The sequence below is a fragment of the Monodelphis domestica genome, chromosome 1 (assembly GCF_027887165.1).
Source record: "Monodelphis domestica isolate mMonDom1 chromosome 1, mMonDom1.pri, whole genome shotgun sequence".
Classification (NCBI taxonomy): domain Eukaryota; kingdom Metazoa; phylum Chordata; class Mammalia; order Didelphimorphia; family Didelphidae; genus Monodelphis; species Monodelphis domestica.
In genome coordinates, this window is record NC_077227.1 from 167,850,292 (window position 1) to 167,865,978 (window position 15,687).

General features: G+C 36.6%; 1 long non-coding RNA gene across 1 annotated transcript in view; it reads right to left on the reverse strand.

Moving 5' to 3' along the window:
* Positions 1-10,466: 10,466 nt before the first annotated feature.
* Positions 10,467-15,687, reverse strand: part of LOC103097477 (uncharacterized) — an 82,429-nt gene continuing 77,208 nt past the window's right edge. The window contains exon 3 of the long non-coding RNA XR_008914672.1: positions 10,467-13,280. This is a non-coding gene — a long non-coding RNA (uncharacterized LOC103097477). The remainder of the gene's footprint in view (positions 13,281-15,687) is intronic.

Sequence of the window (15,687 nt, forward strand, 5' to 3'; positions counted from 1 at the left end):
AAAAAACTACATAGTTCAGGACCAGGTCAAGGGCCATTCCAGGAACCAGTCCTTTTTCTATGATCCTGCCAAATAGGCAGGCTGAAGCTCTATATGAGAATACTGGTGGAAAAACTGATATTCTTCAAACAAATCCTCGAGTCTACAAACACTTTTTGCTCCTTTTCAATACTGGAGTCCTTAAAACTTTGTAACATTTCAATACTGGGTGGAGGATGATTATAGATGTGATGAAAAGAGCTGTTTGCTTTATCACTGATCTGTTGACCAAAGTCCTGGCTTGCCTCTGGCCACAGCTGAGCCATGGAGGGCAAGGGTCCATCATCCTCTACTGAAATGTAGGGGGCTCAGTCTGGAAGTATCCAGCTCCTTCTGTACAAAGTCCAGAGAGAGACCTCAGGCAGCTCCTTCTGGGGCACAGGTCAAATATAAACATGCTCTTGGGTTCCGACAAAATAGCCCTGGGTTGGTACACACAGGATCTTTGTTCACTCCTTTCCTCTATCTAACTCCATCATTTTTTAGCCCTTACCTTCCATCTTGGAATCAATACTATGTATGGGTTCCAAGGCAGAAGAGCAGTAAGGGCTAGGCAGTAGGGGGTTAAGTGACTTGCCCAGGGTCACCCAGCTAGGAGTGTCTGAGGCTTCATCATTTTTAAATGCATACCTTCTATCTTAGAATCAATATTGTGTATTGGGTTCCAACATAGGAGAGTGGTAAGGGCTAGGCAATGGGGGTTATGTCACACAGCCAACTCAATCAAGTTTGCAAGTGATTATCTCTTTTTTTAATATCCCTTTTTTTGAAGATTATTTTATTTGGTCATTTCCAAACATTATTCATTGGAGACAAAGATCATTTTCTTTTCCTCCCCCCACCCCATAGCCGACACGTGATTCCACTGGGTATCACATTTGTTCTTGATTTGAAGCCATTTCCATGTTGTTAGTATTTGCATTAGAGTGTTCATTTAGAGTCTCTCCTCAGACATGTCCCCTTAACCCCTGTAGTGAAGCAGTTGCTTTTCCTCGGTGTTTTTACTCTCACAGTTTGTCCTCTGCTTGTGGATAGTGTTTTTTCTCCTAGATCCCTGCAGATTGTTCAGGGACATTGCATTGTCACTAATGGAGTGGTCCATTACGTTCGATTGTACCACAGTGTATCAGTCTCTGTGTACAATGTTATCCTAGTTCTGCTCCTTTCGCTCTGCATCACTTCCTGGAGGTTGTTCCAGTCTCCATGAAATTCCTCCACTTTATTATTCCTTTTAGCACAATAGTATTCCTTCACCAACATATACCATAATTTGTTCAGCCATTCCCCAGTTGAAGGGCATCCCCTCATTTTCCAATTTTTTGCCACCACAAAGAGCGTAGCTATGAATATTCTTGTACAAGTCTATTTCCTTATTATCTCTTTGGAGTACAAACCCAGCAGTGCTATGTCTGGATCAAAGTGAAGACAGTCCTTTATCGCCCTTTGGGTATAGTTCCAAATTGCCCTCCAGAATTGCTGGATCAATTCACAACCCCACCAGCAATGAATTAATGTCCCGGTTTTGCCACATCCCCTCCAGCATTCATTACTTTCCTTTGCTGTCATGTTAGCCAATATGCTAGGTGTGAGGTGCTACCTCAGAATTGTTTTGATTTGTATCTCTCTGATTATAAGAGATGTAGAACACTTCTTCATGTGCTTATTAATAGTTTGATTTCTTTGGCTGAAAACTGCCTGTTCATGTCCCTTGCCCATTTATCAATTGGAGAATGGCTTGATTTTTTTGTACAATTGATTTAGCTCTTTGTAAATTTGAGTAATTAAACCTTTGTCAGAGGTTTTTATGAAGGTTGTTTCCCAATTTGTTGCCTCCCTTCTGATTTTAGTTACATTGGTTTTGTTTGTACAAAATCTTTTTAATTTGATGGAGTCAAAATTATTTATTTTACATTTTGTGACTCTTTCTAAGTCTTGCTTGGTTTTAAAATCTTTCCCTTCCCAAAGGTCTGACATGTATACTATTCTTGCGTTTGCCTAATTTACTTATAGTCTCCTTCTTTATGTTCAAGTCATTCACCCATTTTGAATTTATCTTGGTGTAGGGTTGTAGGTGTTGATCCAAACCTAATCTCTCCCACACTGTCTTCCAATTTTCCCAGCAGTTTTTATCAAATACTGTATTTTTGTCCCCAAAGCTGGGATCTTTGGGTTTATCATATACTGTCTTGCTGAGGTTACTTGCCCCAAGTCTATTCCACTGATCCTCCTTTCTGTCTCTTAGCCAGTACCAAATTGTTTTGCTGACCACTGCTTTATAATATAGTTTGAGGTCTGGGACTGCAAGGCCCCCTTCCTTTGTATTTTTTTTTTCATGATTTCCCTGGATATCCTTGATCCTTTGTTCTTCCAAATGAATTTTGTCATGGTTTTTTCTAAATCAGTAAAACAAATTTTTTTAGAAGTTCAATGGGTATGGCAATAATAGATATATAAGTTTGAGTAGGATGGTCATTTTTATTATATTGTCTCATTCTACCCATGAGCATTTAATGTTTTTCCAATTGCTCAAATCTAGTTTTAGTTGTGTGGAGAGTGTTTTGTAGATGTGTTCATATAGTTCCCGTGTTTGTCTCGGGAGATAGATTCCTAAGTATTTTATTTTGTCTAAGGTAATTTTGAATCGGATTTCTCTTTCTAGTTCTTGCTGCTGAGCTGTGTTGGAAATATATAGAAATGCTGATGACTTATGCGGGTTTATTTTGTATCCTGCAACTTTGCTAAAGTTGTTGATTATTTTGATTAGCTTTTTGGTTGAATCTCTAGCATTCTTTAAGTAGACCATCATATCATCCACAAAGAGCAATAACTTGGTCTCCTCCTTGCCTATTTTAATGACTTCAATTTCTTTTTCTTTTCTAATTGCTACTGTTAGTGTTTCTAGTACAATGTCAAATAATAGAGGTGATAAAGGGCATCCTTGTTTCACTCCTGATCTTATTGGGAATGCGTCTAGATTATCCCCATTGCAAATGATATTAGCTGATGGTTTTAGATATATACTATTTATTATTTTTAGGAATGACCCTTCTATTCCTATGCTTTCTAGTGTTTTTTTTAAATATATTTTATTTGATCATTTCCAAGCATTATTCGTTAAAGACATAGATCATTTTCTTTTCCTTCCCCCCCCCCACCCCCCATAGCCGACGCGTAAGTCCACTGGGCATTAGATGTTTTCTTGATTTGAACCCATTGCTTTGTTGATAGTATTTGCATTAGAGTGTTCATTTAGAGTCTATCCTCTGTCATGTCCCCTCAACCTCTGTATTCAGGCAGTTGCTTTTTCTCGGTGTTTCCACTCCCATAGTTTATCCTTTGCTTATGAATGGTGTTTTTTTCTCCTGGGTCCCTGCAAGTTGTTCAGGGACATTACACCACCACCAATGGAGAAGTCCATTACGTTCGATGATACCACAGTGTGTTTGTCTCTGTGTACAATGTTCTCCTGGTTCTGCTCCTCTCGCTCTGCATCACTTCCTGGAGGTTGTTCCAGTCTCCATGGAACTTCTCCACTTTATTATTCCTTTTAGCACAATAGTACTCCATCACCAACATATACCACAGTTTGTTCAGCCATTCCCCAATTGATGGGCATCCCCTCGTTTTCCAGTTTTGGGCCACCACAAAGAGCGCGGCTATGAATATGCTTTCTAGTGTTTTTAATAGGAATGGGTGTTATATTTTATCAAAGGCTTTTTCTGCATCTATTGAGATAATCATGTGATTTTTTTGGTTTGCTTGTTGATATGGTCAATTATGTGGATGGGTTTCCTAATATTGAACCAGTCCTGCATCCCTAGTATAAATCCTACTTGATCATGGTGGATGACCCTTCTGATCACCTCTGGAGTCTTTTTGCTAGTATCCTATTTAAGATTTTTGCATCTATATTTGTTAGGGAGATTGGTCTATAATTTTCTTTCTCTGTTTTTGACCTGCCTGGCTTTGGAATCAGTACCACGTTTGTGTCATAAAAGGAATTTACTCCCTCTTTGCTTATTATGTCAAATAGTTTGTATAGTATTGGAGTTAGCTGTTCTTTGAATGTTTGATAGAATTTGCTTTTGAATCCATCAGGCCCTGGGGATTTTTTCTTAGGAAGTTCTTTGATGGCCTGTTGGATTTCTTTTTCTGATATGGGATTATTTAGAAATCTATTTCTTCTTCTGTTAGTCTAGGCAATTTATATTTTTGTAAATATTCATCCATATCACCTAGGTTGGTATATTTATTGCCATAAAGTTGGGCAAAGTAGTTTTTAATGATTGCCTTAATTTCTTCTTCATTGGAGGTGAGGTCCTCCTTTTCATCTTTGATATTATTAATCTGCCTTTCTTCTTTCCTTTTTTAAATTAGATTGACCAGTATTTTGCCTATTTTGTTTGTTTTTTCAAAGTACCAGCTTCCAGTCCTGTTTATCAGTTTAATAGTTCTATTGCTTTTAATTTTATTAATTTCTCCCTTAATTTTTAGGATATCTAGTTTGGTTTTCTTCTGGGGGGTTTTAATTTGTTCACTTTCAAGTTTTTTGATTTGCATTTCCAATTCATTGATCTCTGCCCTCCCTAATTTGTTAATATATGCACTCAAAGATATGAATTTTCCTCTGAGTACTGCTTTGGCTGCATCCCATAAGGTTTGAAAGGATGTCTCACCATTGTCATTTTCCTCAATGAAATTATTAATTGTTTCTATGATTTCTTCTCTAACTAACTGATTTTGGAATATCACATTATTTAATTTCCAATTAATTTTTGATTTGACTCTCCATGTACCCTTACTGATCATTATTTTTATTGCCTTATGATCTGAAACGGTTGCATTTATTATTTCTGCTTTTCTGCATTTGTGTGCCATGTTTCTGTGACCTATTGTGTGATCTATCTTTGTGAATGTGTCATGTGGTGCTGAGAACAAGGTGTATTCCTTTTTGTCCCTATTTATTTTTCTCCATATGTCTATTAACTCTAATTTTTCTAAGATTTCATTCACATCTTTTATCTCTTTCTTATTTATTTTTTGATTTGATTTATCTAAATTTGATAGTGGTTGGTTCAAGTCTCCCACTAATATGGTTTTACTATCTATTTCCTCCTTCAATTCTCCTAGTTTCTCCATTAGAAATTTGGGTGCTATACCATTTGGTGCATACATGTTGATTAGTGATAATTCCTCATTGTCTATACTCCCTTTTAAAAGAATATATTTACCTTCCCTATCCCTTTTGATCTGGTCTATTTCTGCTTTGGCTTTGTCAGATATCATGATTACAACTCCTGCCTTCTTTCTATCAGTTGAGGCCCAAAAGGTCTTACTCCATCCTTTAATTCTAACCTTGTGAGTATCAACCCACCTCATGTGTGTTTCTTGAAGACAACATATGGTAGGGTTTTGGGTTCGAATCCAATCTGCTATTTGTCTACATTTTTATGGGTGAGTTCATCCCATTCACGTTCAAAGTTATGATTGTCACTTGTGGACTCCCTAGCATTTTGAAATCCTCCCCTAATTCTGACCTTTCTTCTTTAGCTATAACTTTTTAAACCCATGATTTATTTTAGATCAGTCCCCCTAGTCCCCTCCTTTGATATACTTCCCTTTCTGGCCCCTCCCTTTTTTGTTCCCTTCCCCTCCCCTCTCTCCTTCCCTCCCTTTTTATACTTCCTCCCCCAACCCTTCTTAATTTCCCCTTCTCTCTTACCCTGTTGGATAAGATAGAATTCAGGATCCCAAAAGATCTAGATGTTCTTCCCTCTCAGAGTTGATTTCACTGAGAGTAAGGTTTAAGTAATACCACTTCATGCTCTCTTCCTTTCCTTCTCATATGAGAATTCTTCCCCTCCTCTTCCCATGTATATCTTTATGTGGGAAAGTTTATTCTATTTAGATCCCCCCTCCCCTATTTCTTGAAGTAAATCTTAGTATTATCAACGATTCCCCCCTCCCTTTTTCTTTCTTTCCCCCCCTTTCACCAATTTGTCTTGATGCCCCAATCTTTCCCTATGCATGATTCTTCTAACTACTCTTAGGATGCATACAATTTTTGAGAGTTACACATTACATTTTCCCCACATATTAATAAATATAATTTGATATAAATGTAGTCCTTATAGAAGAGAGTTTGACTTAAAGAAAAAGATAAGATTTTTCTCCTTTTCCTTTTTTTCATATTTACCTTTTCGTGTTTTTCTTGCTCTCTGGGATTGGATTTCAAATTTTCCATTAAGTTCTGGTCTTTTCTTAGCAAATACTTGGAAATCTTCTATTTTGTTGAATGCCCATACTTTCCCCTGGAAGGATATAATCAGTTTTGATGGATAGTTGATTCTTGGTTGGAGACCCAGCTCTCTTGCCTTTCTTATCATGTTCCATGCTTTGTGGTCTCTTAGCATGCTTGCTGCTAAGTCATGTGTGATGCTTATGGGGGCTCCTCTATATCTGAAGCTCCTCTTCTTGGCTTCTTGTAAGATTTTCTCCTTAGATTGGAAGCTCTTGAATTTGGTGATTACATTTCTGGGGGTTGTCTTTTGGGGATTTAGTATAGAGGGCGCTTTATGAACCCTTTCTATTTCTATTTTGCCCCCTTGCTCGAGAACATTGGGGCAATTCTCTTCTATAATTTCCTGTAGAATGTCATTGAGGTTTTTTTTGTTTATCTCTGGTTTTTCGGGCAGAACAATGATTCTCAAGTTGTCTCTCCTTCCTCTGTTTCCCTGGTCTGTCACCTTGTCAGTGAGATATTTTATGTTTTCTTCTAATTCATTAATTTTTTGGCTTTGCTTTATTAATTCTTGCTGTTTTGCAAGTTCACTGTCTTCCAGTTGCTTAATTCTCGTCTTTAGGGACTGGTTTTGCTTTTCAGCTTGGTCTGCCCTTCTGTTAAAGGCTTCCAGCTCTTTCTCCAATTGTGAGGTCTTGTCTGTCAGGCTGCTGACCTCTTTCTGTTTTTTTTTCCCCATTTTTCTTGCCAGAAGGTTTCCACCTTTTGGATAAGCTCCAATTTGAGTTCTTCCAGAGCTTGTGGATAATTTCCCTTTTGGGGGGCATGTTTTGATTTTGTTTGAATTTCATCCTCTTTCTCTTCTTTTCCTTGGTTATTCCCACCATAAAAGTTTTCAATAGTCACTTTTCCACCTTTCTTCTTGGAGGCTTGATTTTGGGCCATGTAAGCCATCCCTTCCGTGGTTTTTTTCCCCCTTTCCTTTTTGGTCCAAGGGCTGGGTGATATGGGCGGGTTTTCTGTGGATTTAGGTTGCCTCAGACTAGTTCTTCCCAGCCTCTGTGGTTTATTAGCGCACCAGCCCGCCCCCCCCTCAGCGCACCCGCCCCCATACTCTGTGGTCTCTTCTCACCGGTGTGCAGGAATCTCCTGTAAAACCACGCTGAGGGGTGGATCTCTGGTATTCCCTGCCAGTTTCCAGGGAACCTGGCGTGCCCCCCCCTCACTACAGCGAGGGGCGATGTTTCAGCCTTAGGCAGTTTTTACAGATTCTTGAGACTCCACACTGTTGGTTGTTTGCAGAGGCCCCGCTGTCTGTGCACTCTGCAGTGCGTTGGGTTCTCCTGTGAAACCGCCCTGAGAGGTCATTTCCTAGCAGTCTTTAGATCCCAAGGATCCTAGTGTTCTCCCCCCCAGACAGAGACGTTCCTCACTCACTTGCTGTCCCGGTGAGCACTCTGATCCCCTACTCTGGTTCTGTGGGGGAGGAGGGGGAAGGGCTGCTCAGTTCACGTTTTTGTGCAAGCTTTTCCTCCTTCTTATAGTGTGGCAATGTTCAAACCCCACGTACCTTCATTTCTGTGGGGTACTGGAGAGTCCCTCTGTTCTTCCCAAGATGATTTTTATGCTCTTTTGAGGTAGTCTATTTCGTTTGGTGCCGAGGAGAGGAAGTGATTCGCATCTAGATTGCAGCCATGTTTACCCGGAAGTCTTATTATCTCTTTTTAGTGACTTGTAATTAGGGTTTATTACCATCAAGTTGGTATACCATAATTATAGAGAGGATTATTACCTCTGAACTCAGACTTCAGCAATAGAAAAGTGAAATTTGCATGTTTCCCTGCTCTAATCTATGTCTGTGTATGAAATTCTTAACTGAAATTGCTAATCAGAGCAATATTAATTAACAATCATTTAAATGATATATAATTAAAACGGAATAGCTGATATAATGCCTAATATATCCATTTGATCCTTCCAATAATTTGGTAGCTAGTTAGAGAGAATATTATTATACCTTAGTAACTCTAGGCTACTTAGACTCAGTATCAATGACTACAAAAGACCTCTCCAGTATCTCAGACACTTTGTAGGATATTCTAAAGGTAGAAAATCTTTGGAACTAGACTGTGGGCATTCAGAAGAGCTCATCTTGTTTGGGGTTTAAGTAGCCATGAGAAAAGCACTTGTGTCCAAGTTTCGGGCCCTATAAAGGAAAGACAAGAACAAGAACTGAATAGATGGGAGGAAAAGAGGAAAGAAGGCAAATATGTAGAAGTGACCTAGAGTCAAGATTAAGCAAAATGAATAGTTAGAGTAATTGTAGGCCAATTGGACAGGTATGGTAATGGATAAAAGTGAAGCCCAGCCAATAGTCTCTTCTCCCACCCTTCTCCTTCTCCAGAACACAGTGATGAAAATTTTCCACTGAAAATTTAAAAAACATTCCTTTTCTTCTTTTATTCCCCTCAGAACCACTGGGAATTGGGGAGAGGAGGGAAGAAGGAACCCTAGCTGTGAACCCCATCACAGGCTTTATACCTTCTTTGAATATTTATCTTTGTTTTTGTTACTTGATACAGCTAATAAATTATGTGCCCATTAACCTTGATTTTGTCTAAGCCTTAGGTTGTGGTTTGAAACTGAAGAGGACAAGCTGGCTCATGGGAGAAGAGATTTCCCTGCATTATTCCAGGGTAGGGTCTGAACTGATTAGAAAAGGATTCTTTAATTTTAATACTGTCATAAGTTTAATAATACTTATTGGCTTTCTATGAAACATCCACTAGACTGCTTTTAAACCTGGAGTGAGAGAATTAATGAGATAAGTTAGTGGTAGAGAAGGGAAGGAGTTGATTTAGTTGTCTTTGGGAACACCTGTAAGACACTGTATTCATATACTCATATCTCACACAGGTTGTATAATAATAATAATAGCATTTATATAGCATTACTGTGTGCCAGGGATCATGCTAAATATTTCACAGTTAACTTACTTTATCTATTAGCAAAATGAAACTCAATTCTGTCTTTTTTAAAAAATTAACTTATTTAGTCAATTTAGAACATTATTTCTTGGTTACAAGAAGCATATAATTTCCCTCCCTCCCCTCCAGCCACCCTTCCTGTAGCCGACAGGTAATTTCATTGGGTATTACATGTATTCTTGATCAGAACCCATTTCCATGTTGTTGGGGTTTGCATTAGGATGTTCATTTAGAGTCTATATCCCCAGCCATATTCCCTCGACCCATGATTTCAAGCAGTTGTTTTTCTTCTGTGTTTCTGCTCCCACAGTTTTTCCTATGAATATGGATTGTGTTTTTTCTCGTAGATTCCTCCGAGTTGTTCAGGATTACTGCATTGCCACTAATGGAGAAGTCCATTACATTCGATTGTACCACAGTGTATCAATCTTTGTGTACAATGTTCTCCTGGTTCTGCTCCTTTCGCTCTACATCACTTCCTGGTGGTCATTCCAGTTCCCATGGAATTCCTCCAGTTTATTATTCCTTTGAGCACAATAGTATTCCAGTGATATGGCTGGATCAAAGGGCTCTTTTTAAAAATGGGATGTAATCAGAATTATTTATTTTACATTTTGTGATTTTTTTTTAGCTCTTGCTTGGTTTTAAAGTCTTTCCTTTCCCAAAGATATGACATGTGTACTCTTCTGTGTTCACGTAATTTACTTATAGTTTCCTTTTTTATATTCAAGTCATTTACCCATTCTGAATTTATCTTGGTATAGGGTGTGAGATGTTGATCCAAACCTAATCTCTCCCATACTGTCTTTCAATTTTCCCAGTAGTTTTTATCAAATAGTGGGTTTTGGTCCCCAAATGTGGGATCTTTGGGCTTATCATAGACTGTCTTGCTGAGGTCCCTTACCCAAAGTCTATTCCACTGATCCTCCTTTCTGTCTCTTAGCCAGTACCATATTGTTTTGATGACCACTGCTTTATAGTATAGTTTGAGATCTGGGACTGCAAGGCTTCCTTCCTTTGCATTTTTTTTTTCATGATTTCCCTGGATATCCTTGATCTTTTGTTCTTCCAAATGAACTTTGTTATGCTTTTTTTCTAATTTGGTAAAAAAGTTTTTTGGTTGTTCAATGGGTATGGCACTAAATAAGTAAATTAATTTGGGTAGGATTGTCATTTTTATTATGTTAACTCATCCTACCCATGAGCAGTCAATGTTTTTCCAATTGTTTAGATCTAGTTTTAATTGTGTGGAGAGTGTTTTGTAGTTGTGGTCATATAGTTACTCTGTTTGTCTCAGCAGATAAATTGCTAAGTATTTTATATAGTCTAGGGTGATTTTAAATGGAATTTCTCTTTCTAATTCTTGCTCCTGATATGTGTTGAAGATATATAGAAATGTTGATGACTTATGTGGGTTTATTTTGTATCCTGCAACTTTGCTAAAGTTGTTGATTATTTCCACTAGCTTTTTAGTTGATTCTCTAGAATTCTTTAAGTAGACCATCATATCATCTGCAAAGAGTGATAGCTTGGTCTCATCATTGCCTATTTTAATACCTTCAATTTCTTTTTCTTCTCTAATTGCTACAGCTAGTGTTTCTAGTATAATATTAAATAATAGAGGTAAAAATAGGCATCCTTGTTTCACTCCTGATCTTATTGGGAAGTCTTCTAGTTTGCCCCCATTGCAGATGATGTTTGCTGATAGTTTTAGCTACATACTGTTTATTATTTTTAGGAAAGGTCCTTCTATTCCTATAATCTCTAGTGTTTTTAATAAGAACGAGTGTTGTATTTTGTCAAAGGCTTTTTCTGCATCTATTGAGATAATCATGTTATTTTTGTCGGTTTGCTTGTTAATATGGTTAATTATGTGGATGGTTTTCCTAATATTGAACCATCCTTGCATTACTGGTAGTAATCCTACCTGGTCATAGTGAATAATCCTCATGATCACTTGCTGGAGTCTTTTTGCTAGTTTCCTATTTTTATATAATTTTTATTTTTATATAATTTAAGAATTTTGCATCTATATTCATTAAGGAGATTGATCTATAGTTTTCTTTCTCTGTTTTTGACTTGCCTGGTTTTGGAATCAGTACCATATTTGTGTCATAAAAGGAATTTGGTAGAACTCCTTCTTTGCTTATTCTGCCAAATAGTTTGTAGAATATTAGGATTAGTTGTTTTTTGAATGTTTGATAGAATTCATTTGTGAATCCATCCGGACCTGGGGATTTTTGCTTAGGGAGTTCTTTGATGACTTGTTCAATTTCTTTTTCTGATATGGGGTTGTTTAGGTAGTCTATTTCTTCCTCTGTTAGTCTAGGCAAATTATATTTTTGTATTTCATCCATATCACCTAGATTGCCATATTTATTGCCATATAATTGGGCATAATAATTTTTAATGATTGCCTTAATTCCCTCTTCATTAGAGGTGAAGTCTCCCTTTTCATCTATGATACTGTCAATTTGGTTTTTTTCTTTCTTTTTTTATTAGATTGACCACTACTTTGTCTATTTTATTTGTTTTTTTTTTCAAAGTACCAGCTTCTAGTCTTATTTATTAAATCAATAGTTCTTTGACTTTCAATTTCATTAATTTCTCCTTTGATTTTTAGGCTTTCTAATTTAGTCTTCATCTGAGGATTTTTAATTTGTTCACTTTCTAGTTTTTTAATTTGCATGCCCAATTCATTGACCTCTGCCCTCTCTAATTTGTTAATATATGAACTCAAGGATATAAATTTCCCCCTGAGTACTGCTTTGGTTGTATCCCATAGATTTTGAAAGGATGTCTCATCATTGTCATTTTCTTCAATCAAGTTATTACTTGTTTCTATGATTTCTTCTTTAACCGATTTTTGAGAATCATATTGTTTAATTTCAAATTAATTTTTTATTTACCTCTCCATGTACCCTTACTAATTATTATTTTCATTGAATTTTGATCTGCGAAGGTTGCATTTATTATTTCTGCTCTTAATTCTGTCTTTTTATTTTTCAAATAAGGGAAGAGGGTCCCAGAGGGTTCCAATGGTTTTGCCACAGTGATTCTCAGCTTTCTTCACAGGTTTACCCTCCAGCAATGCAACAGTTAATCCATGATCAGGCCTCCTTTTCCTGGAAATGGTTCTCTGCCCTCCAGAGGACAATGAAAAATTCTGAAAGTATAATCAAGACCTTGTTTCACTATTTTCTTTGGGTATCTGATTACTGATCACAGGGGAAAATACTACCTATATTGTCTAAGGAGAAGTCATCTCTTTCCTCCGTTACATCAAAGTGTTACAGGCAAAGGGGTAAGGGATTCACTCAGATTCCTAATTTGACTTAAGAAAAAGTCAACATACCTTTAGGAGTAAGAATTTTTTTTAGAGAAGGGTTTTTTTTTTTTTGTTGTTGTTGTTGTAGTTGTCTTAAAGCAGTTTATCCTCAGCGGAAATGCAAGGTCATAGTAGAGAGTTGTCCCTGCACAACTTCTACCGCATGTTCACTTTCACTTGTTTTAGGGTTGTTCTGTCTTATAGGATCATCTTAGATTTAGAACTAGAAGGAATATTAGAGATCATTTAATTGAAACTGCCCATATTACCAATGAGGAAATAAAGGTTCAGAGAAGGGAAGTGTCCAAGGTTACATAGTTCAAAAGTAGTAGAACTCAGGTCTTCTAATTCCAACTCCACTTTAATTGATACCTTCAGATTTATACAGAGGTGAACACTTAATTTTACTGGGTCATTTCACAGCTCATTTTGTCCAATTTTTATTTATTTTTTTAATTTGTATTTCACAGAAGGGCAACCCTGCTTTAAAAACCAATTCTCTATGGTAAAAGTATTTTCATTATATTTAAATTCTTCATGAGTAGGAAGCCATGACATTTCTTTTCTGGAGGCAGTCACATGGTACAGTGGATAGAAGACTGGTTCTGTAGGAAGTAGTAAGTATATGGTCAGGCCTCCTCTCCATGGAAATAGTTCTTTGCCCTCCAGAGGACAAGGACAAATTCTGAAAAAATAATCAAGATCTTGCTTCACTGTCTATTCTGGGTGCCCAACTAGTAGGAAGTCCTGACTTCAAATCTGGCCTCAAACATTTAGTAACATATGTGATGTTGGGGAAATCACTCAATTTCTGTTTGCCTCAGTGTCTTCAACTTTAATAGCACCTATCTCCCAGGGTTATTGTGAGGATTAAATGATGTTCATAAAAGCATTCATCCCAGGGTCTGGAACATAGTTGGATCTTAATAAATTCTAGTTTTCTTTCTTCTGTTTTTTATATTCTACAAATCTTCCTGTTCCACGGTATACATACTTATTTAGTGAACTTAATTTCTTTTAAAATGTGTTATAATTTTTACTAATATTTTCCGTTTCTTATATCTCCATAGTATCTCATGCATCCGTCTCCCTCCCCCTTCCCAAAATCCATTCAATATTACAAATAACTTTTTTTAGAAAGGAAAAAAAGTCAGCACAATTGATAGATATGTTGAAAAAGTCTAAAAACATGTGTGAAGTGTATGGACCTTTTGCCTCCACAAAGAGGTAGGTTGGGGATATTTTCTCATATCTTTCCATCTAAGTCCCACTTGATATTTGTAATTTTGTTATATTTAATTTTTGGTATGTTATTCTTTCCCTTTAAATTGTTTACTTACTATGTATATTGTTATCTCAACTCTGCTTGCTTCACTCTCCATCAGTTTATATAGAATTTTCTATGCTTCTCTGTATTCATCACACACATCATTTCTTACAACACAGCAATATTCTATTATATTCATATAATATAATTTTTAAAGTAATTCCCCAACTAATAGGCATCTACTTTGTTTAAAACTCTTAGCTATCACAAAAAGTGATGCTATAAATATTTTGGAATACATCTGTATACACATTTATGCTTTTTTAAATACATGACTTCCATGGGGTATAAGCCCAGTAATGGAATCTCAAATGGTTCAAAGGGTATCAATATTTTAGTCACTTTATTTACATAATTCCAAAATGCTTTCCAAAATGGTTGTGCTATTTCACAGCTTTACCAAAAATGTATTTGTGTGCCTATCTTTCTCCAACCTCTCCAATATTGACTATTGCAATTTTTTGGTCATTTTTTACAACTTCCAGAGTATGGAGGTAAAATCTCAAGGTTATTTTGATGTGCATTTCTCTTATATCAGTGAAATATTTTTAGTACATATGAGGAATTTTTTTTAATTTTGTTGTGAATACTTTGTAGATCTTCTTTGAAGGACTGCCTGTTTAGATCCTTTGACCATTATCTATTGGAGAATGACTATGAAATACATATATATGTATCTGCATATATATGTTGTTTATGTATCTTGGATATCAAGCCTTCATTTGAAATTTGATTCAAAGACTTTTCCCTTTTTGACTGCTTTCCTTGTTACCTTAGATCCATGTTGGCAAACCTATGCCATACATGCTAGAGCATGCTTTAGAGGACTCCTCCCTTCCCTCTCTTTATGCACATCTGAGACATTTCTCACATGACCCACCCCACTACCCAGCAGCCCAATGGGAGTGCTTTCTCCCTCCCCTATCTAGGATAAGGCAAGGGGCTTACATGTCACATGAGGGTTGCAGTTTGAGCACTTGGTCTCTAAAAGGTTTGCCATCACTGCTCTAGATGTATTAATATTGGCTATGCAAAAGCTTTTCATTTTTAATAATAAAAATTTTCTATTTTACTTTTTGTAATCGCCTCTATCTTATTTACTTAAAAATACATCTCTTACCCATAGCTGTGAGAGGCATATGATGTTTCTCTTCTAATTTTCTTTCTTTCTTTCTTTCTTTCTTTCTTTCTTTCTTTCTTTCTTTCTTTCTTTCTTTCTTTCTTTCTTTCTTTCTTTCTTTCTTTCTTTCTTTCTTTCTTTCTTTCTTTCTTTCTTTCTTTCTTTCTTTCTTTCTTTCTTTCTTTCTTTCTTTCTTTCCTTCTTTCCTTCTTTCTTTCTTTCTTTCTTTCTTTCTTTCTTTCTTTCTTTCTTTCTTTCTTTCTTTCTTCCTTCTTTTCTTTCTTTCTTTCTTTCCCTTTACCTTCCATCTTCGAATCAATACTGTGTATTTGTTCCAAGGCAGAAGAGTGATAAGGGCTAGGCAGTTGGGGTTAAGTGACTTGGACTTGCCCAGGGTCCACACAGCTTGGAAGTATCTGAGGCCAGATTTGAACCTAGGATCTCTTGTCTCTAGGCCTGACTCTCAATTCGCTGAGCCACCCAGCTGCCCCCTCTAATTTCTTATAATATGATCTCTAATATTAAAGTTATGTTTCCATTTAAACTATGTTATGTAGTATGGTTTGGGAGCTGGCTTAAACCTAATTTCTGCCAAACTGATTTCTAGTTTTCCCAACAATTTTTATTAAATAGGAATTCTCCTCT